Below are 10,046 nucleotides of genomic sequence, written 5' to 3'. Positions count from 1 at the left end.
AAACCCCCACAAACAAAAACCCCCAAAAAGGGAAAAAAAAAAAAAAAAACCAAAAACCTTTTTAGCAAAAAAGATTCTTGCTAGACAGGAGAGAGTCAGAGAGATAGTGAGAGCGAGAGTGAGAACTCACCCCTTAGGGAAGGATGGCCGTGCTATAGTCCTGTCTCTTCCAATCTCCTCCTGGAATTTTAGGCATCCATGCACACATGCCTAGTGTGAGTTTCAAGCCACCTGGTCTGGGACTCAAACCGCTGTTGGTTATGTGGGACTATAGTGCCATAACCACTATGCTACCTGATGGCTCCCCTACTATAACCCTTTTTAATTTTTTTTTAGAAACTTTTGCTTTAGGACATGTTTGCTCACTGGAGAGAGAAAGAGCCAGTGAGGGAATAAGTGAGAAATCATCCTCCAGGGAGGATGACCACACCACAATCCCATCTCCTCCATTCTTCTCCTGGGATCTTAGGCACACATGCACACATGCTCAGCGTGATTTTTAAGCCATCAGGTCCGGGATTCGAACTTCAGTTGGCCATGTAGGAGCCTGGCAACATAATTGCTATGCCATGTACCATCCCCCCTCCCTCCATTGTAACTCTTATGTGCTGCCTGTTTCTGTGGGCCAAATGATAACTATTTGGGAAGAAAAGGCCTTTTTTTTCCCCCCTCCTGAGCTTACTATACTCTCATGACATTCAAATGTCATTCTTTTCAGATAGTTTCTAATGACAAGGTTGTAGTGCCACCTGCAAGTTCTAACGTGTGTGCTTCCAAGACAATATGAAATGTAGGCCTCATCATTTAATTGCTCTAGCTTATGAAGGTCTATTAATAGATAGAGCACATCCATAGAATATAATTAGGCAAATAAACGAGAGGATAGAGGCAGATAGTCTAAGAAGCGTGATGGTCTATTGTGATGTAGAAAGTCCAACACTGACCCGTGGGTTTAGTTTGGCAAGAGTAAGTGTACTTGTAGTTGAAAAGGCAAGCTTTTCTTTTTATTTGTATCTGGCCATTTTAACTTAGATGTCACAGCATTTCTCAAAAAAACTGCACATATGGGGAACCAGCAGTTAGCGTAATGGCTATGTCGCTGGACTCCCACGTAGTCGACCGCGGTTTGGGTCCCGGACACGGTGGCTTAAAACTCACGCCGGGTGCGTGTGCGTGCGTGCCCAAGATCCCGAGAGGAGAATGGAGGAGAAGGGATTGCGGCGTGACCATCCCCCCTGGGGGGTGATTTCTCGCTTTCTGTCTCTATGTCTCTCTCTGTCTGTCTGACGAGTGTGCACGCGCCCTACAGTGAAAATCTCTTCAAAAAAAAACTGCACGTATGAATTTTATTTTTTTAAATCTAGGCCAGTCTCAGAAGTTCTCCATTATTTTCTGTATTTTTTAAATTTATCTTCATAGCCTTACCACCCATCTAGTCACCCAAGCCAGAAATGACATGCTAATCTTCATTAGCCTCTTCTCTTTCTCTTTCCATGTCCAGACTAGCTCTCCTCTGTGCTCACTCTGCCTACCTCCTAAATAAATCCCTTGACTCTTTATTGTTCTGGTTTGTGTATGTCTCATTTCTCACTTGAGTAGCTGTCTTGACCCTTTAACTGGCTTCCGTGCCAGATCTCTGTCCCCACCCAATCTGATCCATCTATCGGAACTGTCTTTCTAAAATGTAATTATGATCTTCACTTCCCTGAACAAAAATAGCCCTTTGATATCTTCTCATTAACTTTAAGAAAAAAAATCATAAACTCTCTTCATGGAACAGAAGTTTTACTAGAACTTGTCTTTGTAGATTTATATTTAGCCACTTTCCCTCCATGCTGTCTAAGGTTGAATCATATTTAATTGCTTATCATTTCCAAATCATGCCTTGTTTTGGTTGAAACCTTGTTCTGGGGGGTACCTTTTACACTTCAGAAATCACATATCCTTTATATTCCATGGGCTGTTGGTTACACTGTTTGCATGTTACATTACATGATATAGAGTAGTCTAAGAGGGATTCTCACTTGATGCACCCTTGAGGGTAAAGTTTCTTCGTTCAAGTACAAAGCATGTTATCTAACTGGTGTGCTACTTATGATTGTTTTGAATTAAAAAGAGTTAGTTCTAGGTGGTTTCAGGATTTTTGATGCTAGCAGTTTGAAATATTTCTGTATTAAAGTAGACAAAATTAAGATTTTTGAAATATAGCCTTCACTCGTTTATGTCAGGAATCTTACCATGTTGACATCAGGGAAGGGCATCAAAGATATTTATTTAGTTTGGATGTATCTCACTGACACTTATGAATTCTTTTTTTCTAAGTAACTTTTTTCATCATGATGACATACTTACAAACAATGCCAGCAAACTGCAAAAAATATGGTTCAGGTGACTCTCTTAGTTTAATTGATGAATCCATATTGTATAGACTTAGTTGCTTCTAAGTGATAGATATAATTTCACTCTGAAAAGGGTCTGGGTATCTACGGTAATAGTGTAAATGGAGGCCTACCAAGGTGGCACAGCAGCAGTGTAGCACTGGGCAATGCTGGAACCATATGGAAGCTCAGGGTTCAGTTCCTGGGTTGACTTGTATATGCTGGGCATACACATGCCCATCCTCTTGGCTGGTTGGGAAGTCTGTTGAGGGAGATTGTGCTTAAGACCCTGCTCTGAGGGTGCTTCTCTTTGTCTTGTGAATGAAAGAAATAAACCAAAATAAACCAAATTATTTTCTTTTAAAAAGGAAGTTTTTATTTGGGCCTTAAGATCAGGAAGTTTAGATTGCTGGAACAAGACATAAAATTAACTCAAGAGCAGAGGGCTCTATGTTGAGAGTTTCAACATCTTAAAGTTTAAATGCAGTAAGGATGAGATCTAACTGCTTATATATATGACTGAGAGGCTGTATGTGCTGGCCAGGTGAGAGGTTCCAGAGGTCACTGAGCCCACGTTGTAGATGTGGCTCTCCACCCATGAAATGAGCACAGACTTTTATATACACTGGATTACTTTTACTCTGCTTGCCTATAAGTGGAAAACTTGGGCATACCTCATTGGTCCATAAAGGCCTTTCCAATGAACACACTTTTTGGTAATTAGGGAATTGATAAAACTAATGACTCATTGTTAATTCTAATATTTGGTAAAAGCAGTTGAAATTTTTATCTAAATATTGCAAATCAGGTCTTTCTCCTGCTGGTCTAAGGGTATGTTGAGATTTAAGAGTCCTCTCGGTAACAAAAATCCAAGTAAAAGCAGTGGCAATAGCTGTTTTATAGACTTCATTTATTTCCCTGTGTGCACCATCTATCATGTCTTTTCTACGTAGAAACTTATTCTTTTAAAAACAATGATCCTTTGTAGTTTATTTTAATTTATTTTCATTTGACCAAAGGCTTTATATATGAGGAATTACACTAAGTTGTGATAAAAAGTGTCTGTTGACTGAAGTATGTTTCTACCTTAAAGTGAGGATGTTCAAATTGGAATTTTCCCAAGGAATTTTGGTGAACTTTGTTATTCTCTTCTGTACTGATGAAATGTGAGAGAGAAATTCTGCTTTAGGCTCCACTTTAGTAATTTTATCACATGTAGTTGCTGTACATATTTTAATAATTACATTTGTATGCTTTATGTTTTAGAACTCCACAATTATTATTATTATTTCTTTTTTTGGAGAGGTTTTCGCTATAGAGCGCATGCACTCACCAGAAAGACAGAGAGAGAGAGGCAGAGAGATAGAAAGCGAGAAATCACACCCTAGGGGGGATGGCCACGTCACAATCCCTTCTCCTCCATTCTCCTCTCGGGATCTTGGGCATATACGCACATGCGCTTGGCGTGAATTTCAGCCGCTGGGTCCAGGACTTGAACCGCAGTCGACTACATGAGAGTCCAGTAACATAGCCATTACGCTAACTGCTGTTCCCTAGAATTATTTTTTTCTTTTTTTGGAGAAGAACTCCACAATTATTGAGTACTTTTTATGCTAGATGCTTTGCTAGGCAAGTACATTTACCTATATTATTTCTTTGATTCCTAATGACAACTTAAGGAAAGTATTTTTTAATTCTCACATTATAGTTGAAGAAACTGAGGCCTAGCAAATTTATTGCCCACAGCTAGTTTTGTTGGTGCCAGAATAGGAATGTGAGTCTGGCTTTGATACTTGTCTTCTAAATCCTGTACAGTACTCTAACTGGTAGTTCTGGGTTTTAGGATAGGATATTACATCCACTAGAGAGTGGATTAGGTCTGTTAATTCATTTCATGGACGCTTCTCAGTAAGTTCTGTGGACAGTGACCTTTGCTTCTATTGGCCTTACATTTAGATTCGAATTTTAAACTAGAAAAGGTTTTATATCTCACAAGTAATCTGTTGGGCTAACCAGTCTTCTCCACGAATTTGAAAAATCAAAAGAGCTTGGTTTAGATCCTAGAGCAATAGTTTTGAAATGTTTTGCATTCACAGGAGTTGAAGTAATCATTCTAAAAGGATTTATTAAATGGATAAGTACAATTCTGACAACAGTTTCTGAGCCTCCCCAAATGGCTATATCCTTAAGAGAAAAAAAAAAAGTGTCAAATCTTAACACTCCATGCTGTTCACAGCAGCTGCCACACTTCTGCAAAATGCGTCAGAACAATTCTGAAAAGCATTTTGCCTGTTGGGAATAAGACCATGTCTTCTTTTACAATTGAGAAAGCTTTCCATTCACAGGCTGAATTTTCTAGATTACTTGTTTGTTCTTTTCTGAAATGGGTAATTGATAGTTCTGCTGTTCGTATTGAGTTAGGAAGAAAAATGATCTTTTGAAAAATGTTATCATTAAGTCGGCTGTGTAGAGGTTAATCAGAAGGATGCAGTAGCGAAACTAAACTATGACTTAACAGGATTGAGAGAGACAGAAGATTTGCCGAGTGCTTTATCCATGTAGTTTTTCTGGAGTGCTTCTCTAGGCAGCTTCTCTGCTCGTACACAGGGTTTCACATACGCAATTAGTAGTGTTTATAGATTGCCTTTTATTCAATTAACAGCTGAGCTGGTCGTATCAACCTACTGCAGACCTGCCTTTTCACTGCCTGAGATTGTACCAGGGTTATCAACTTACACAGGCTTGGATGTCTTCCAGCTGTTTAATTATAGTGTCACGCGCTTTGCTTTTTCTAGTTTCATTAGTTTATAAATGTAATATGGTATCTTATTTCTGTGATTAACACTTCATTTCAGCAGGTTAAACATGCTGGTAGAGAACTATTGATTTCTGACACTATTTCCCCTGTGTTCATTTAGATATTTTCACATGCCTGTCATTGATTTTTTTTTTTGAAAGTAGCAAACACAAGAAAGAACACCTAAAATGTATGCCTAAATAACTCATGTGCAGCTAACTCATGCATTTACCTCTTCATTGTCACTTCCTGTGGGCTTCATTTTCTGTAAATTTTAAAGCAAATACTTTTCTTACCAAGTATGTAAAAGTAAAAATATTATTTATAATTTGGGACAATTATATTCTACTTAGTTTCTTTCAACCAGCTGTGAAAAATGTTCACCTTAGGACCAGCAGTTAGCGTAATGTCTATGTTGCTGGACTCCCACGTACTCAACCGCGCTTTGCGTCCCGGACCCGGTGGCTTAAACTCACGCTGGGCGCGTGTGCATGCATGCCCAAGATCCTGAGAGGAGAATGGAGGAGAAGGGATTGTGGCGTGGCCATCCCCCCTGGGGGGGTGACTTCTCGCTTTCCGTCTCTGTGTCTCTCTCTGTCTGGCAAGCGCACACGCCCTATAGGAAAAACCTCTCAAAAAAAAAAAAAGTTCACCTTTACTATTTATATTTCACTCTTCATGTATTGCATGTACTAAACACATGAATGAGTTATTTACTGGGGTGTAATCAAAATGATTCCTAAACATAATGGTAGAAGGACTATTTTGCTTCTACTTTTTGAAAATAGCATTAAGTACTCTTATGTACATTGGAGACATTTTTCTTATTTTTTCTTTTTTTAACATCTGCCAAATTAGTACCTAAAAAATCAACAGGATTCCATCTGGGTGAGCTACTCTAATAAGGGCTCTTTAATGATGGATTTTTCTCAATTTAATATAGTAGTGATTTTGTTTCTTTTCATTTTGTTTAAAGTGTTTATTCATTTTGAAAGGAAATATTCAATTGTTAAAATATGGTCATTAGAAATTGTATATAAAGCCTAGCATATTAGCCAAAAGGCTCAAGAATTTCTACTTTTGATTTTGTAATATTAGCTCTCATAGTTTGATACAAAAGTATTCAGAGAATACTTCTATAGTTTACTTAATTTTATTGATAACTGTGTGTGACCCTGTACTTGGATACAATATTCGGTGTTTTCAGTAATTTTAGAATTAATATTATAGAAGACTTTCAACGTGGTGAGAAAAAGATAAAGTAATAATTAAATCTTGTTTAGCTATTCTGGTAGAATGAGAACCTGAAAAATTAAGATGAACCTTAGAGGTCTGAGTAGAAGCTCTGAGTTATGTTACTTCTTCACGTGTTATACCGTGGAGGGGTAACGTGAGTGATGTTCACTCCCTACTCTCAGTTACAACCTATATGATAGAATTTGCTTCCGAATAATAACTTGAGGGTAGGAGTACTTAACTGAGTAAAACAAACACAAACAAACACGTATTTTTTGTTTCCTTGAACTCATGAGATAAGAGGACAGGATAGTGTGGAATGAAAAAATATGGAACATAGATGACAATAACGTGTTTGGGGTGAAGATTGCTATTACAGCATTTTATTCTTTTTTTTTTTTTCTTTTTTGGAGAGGTTTGTTTCTTTTTGGGTGTGTGTGCTAGCCAGAAAGACAGAGAGAGACAGAGAGATAGAAAGTGAGAAATCACCCCCCATAGGGGATGGCCACACTGCAATCCCTTCTCCTCCATTTTCCTCTCAGGATCTTGGGCATGCACGCACATGCGCCCGGCGTGAATTTAAGCCATTGGGTCCAGGACTCTAACTGCGGTCAACTACGTGGGAGTCCAGTGACATAACCATTATGCTAACTGCTGGTCCCAGCATTTTTTTCTTTTGAGCAAAGGCAGTACAGTCAAATTTCAGTGAAAGGATGCTCCATTAGAGATGTGGGCAGGGTGGTTATGATAGAAGAAGCCAATTTGATGATCTGCCAGGACAGGAGGTACTGCTTGGAGACTCGACTCTATAGAGATTTCCTGTGCAACATAACAGCCACTAGCCACTTGTGGGTGTTTACATCGAAATGACTTATAATTCAATGAAATTTGAAATATAGTTTATTGGTCATGGGAACCACGTTTCAAGGGCTTAAGAGCCACATGCTGCTAATGCCTATTTAGTTAGACTTTATGGAACATACTTATAACTGCAGCAAAGTCCATGGTATAATGCTGTGTTTCAGACTCTTAACGGTGTTTGAATATTCCTTCAGAACATGAAATACTCAATTTAGTAGACTTATTGAATTTGTTTTTGTTTTCATCATTATGAAATAAAGAAATTGATTATCTTGTAAAACAAGAACTCCAGATATAGGAAGGCTCACGAGGTGATTAGTGATTCAGCAATGTCTATGATACATGGCTTCCATTGTAGATAGATAGGTGATAAGGAGAGGCTGCAGGAGGGGCAGACAATGGCACTGCAGTGGAATCTGAGGCTGACCCACATGGAAAGGTTCCAGATTCACATCTACAGACCTTTCTGCATCCATGGGGCATGTTCATATCCATGATCCAGGGATTGCTGAAGATGGCAGTGGCTTGTGGAGTGAAGTCCTTGTTGGGGGTGCCGTCTCTCTGTCTTGCTCTTTCTGTCTCTCTTACTTGTGGAAGAAGTAAAAGAATAAACTTTAAAAAAAAATAGTTGATAACAAGAGAAACCTGTTAGTTCAGTGAGTTGCTGTGGTTAAGAGGTTAGAATGATGTCTCACGTGCTTAGCTTTGCTGTGCTTCATGCACACAGATTGTGTCTATGGCCCTCACCAGTCATTATTGAACTTACAGCTCAGCAGCAAATAACCTTTTGAATAATCTATAAAATGATTAAATCTTGATGCTGGGAGGAAACTGATAGATAACTTGATCCAACCACCTTTTGGTCTAAAAATATAAAAATCCTTCAGGCTATTGGCCCAGCTCCAAGGCCTAGTGGTTTAAGGGAGCTAGATCTCAGAAAGCCAACTGTGCAGTTCAAACTCTAGCCCTACTGGCTTGAAAAACTTGCTCACACGTCGTGTGCATGTGCTCTTCAAATCCCAGCAGGATGGAGAAATGGAGGAGAAGGGATTGTGACACAACCACCATGTCCCAGAGGGGAGTGCTTTCTCCCTCACCCTGTTTCTGTGGCCAGTACATGTGCCCTCTGGCAAATTAAAATTAAAACAGCCTGTAGGCCATAAAGAAGAATTAAATGTGTTAAAAAAAGAAAATGTGATTATCATTAAATGTATCTTTTAAAATAAATTGAATTTTACCATTTGCATGATGTAATTCTCAGGCTAAAATGTATAATGCTGAGGATAGGAAATCCCGTTGTTGGAAAAACACTTGCACATCCATGTTTATTGCAGTATTATTTACAATTCCTAAGACATGGAATGAATCCACATGTTTAAATATGGATGAGTGGATTGAAAAAATGTGGCATATGTACTCTATTCAATATGACTCAACCATAAAAACAATGAGACCATGACATTTGATAGATAGTGGACAACTATTGAAGACTTAATCCTAAGTTAAGCAAATGAAAGACAGATTTTGTATGTCCCCATTCAATATATACCCAATGTCTGTGCTTTATAGTAGAAACTGAAAGACTAGAGAGTGTAATAGTGGGGAGGACAACTGTAGATACCAAAGATAGTAAGGGAGGAGTAATAGGGGATGGATAATAGGGGGAGGGAGGTAGAGAGCAGGGGAAAAAACAAATAATACATTCAGTTGATACAAAAGTGCAAAGGTGTTTGCTGATGATAATGTTTAAGGTAATGTCTTTGTCATGACTGATATACACTGTATTTATGCTGGAAAAAACTATGTTGTACATTGTAAAGATGTATAGCGATTAAGTGTAAATAATATGTATATTTATATGCACACACACACATATATATATACTTCTTCTATATTATAAATATATCTTATATTCTATATTTATTATCTCTCTATATAATATAGATATCTATAGACATTTTTCAGAGGCTTTTTGCCTTAGGGCATGTGCTCTTGCCAGAGAGAGAGAAAGACACAGTGAGAGGGAAAGTGAGCAACCTCCTCCCCCCTGGAGGGTGTCCATGCTGCAGTCCCTTCTCCATTCTCCTTCTGGGATCTTAGTCATACACGCACATGTGCCCAGCATGATTTTCAAGCCACCTGGTTCAGGACTCAAACTGTAGTCAGCAATGTGGGAGTCCAGTAACATAACTGCAACTTCATCTGGTGATCCCTATATTTTAAAAAGAGCAAATATTGAGTTCTCAAGTAAAAGACATTGAAGTCCTTAACATATTATGAGCTGTTTTTTCCTGATAGTATTTCCTTTTCTTTTTTCTTTTTTTTTAGTAGCAATTTTAGGACTGAGATAAAAATAGATCAATATACAAATACAAAATGTTTTACTTAATGTTCCTATAGAGTAAAAAACTTGAATATTTTAGTTTGTTCTTTGTTTTAGAAAATATGATTTCATAGATGAGTTTTTCTGCCTATTGTAAGAAAAGGTAAAGCATTTGCCATAGATTATTTGCATATGTTTCAAATTTACTCTGGCTATCTAATTTGTCCATAAATAATTTAAGAATTAGTCAGAGGGCTTCATGACTTGAAACCAAATTCCTGATCAATGTGGTTACCTAAGGAATTTCACAGACATTCAAGGGACTATGTGGCAACCACAGTGACGTTGTAAGTGGGATGGCTAAATTTTATTTTTGACTCAGAGGGCAATATGAACTCTAATGGAAAAAATCATGATAGTTTTGTACGTAAGTTTTTTTTTTTTTTTTTTT

General features: G+C 38.0%; 1 protein-coding gene across 4 annotated transcripts in view; it reads left to right on the top strand.

Annotated features, from left to right (window-relative positions):
* The window catches only part of GPD2 (glycerol-3-phosphate dehydrogenase 2), a 162,680-nt gene that overhangs the window by 128,459 nt on the left and 24,175 nt on the right, over positions 1–10,046 (top strand). The window lies entirely within an intron of this gene.

The sequence above is a fragment of the Tupaia chinensis genome, unplaced genomic scaffold (genome assembly GCF_000334495.1).
Source record: "Tupaia chinensis unplaced genomic scaffold, TupChi_1.0 Scaffold000380_1, whole genome shotgun sequence".
NCBI classification, from domain to species: Eukaryota; Metazoa; Chordata; class Mammalia; order Scandentia; family Tupaiidae; genus Tupaia; species Tupaia belangeri.
Note: the sequence above shows the minus strand (reverse complement) of the source record. Positions and strands in the feature narration are given on the sequence as shown.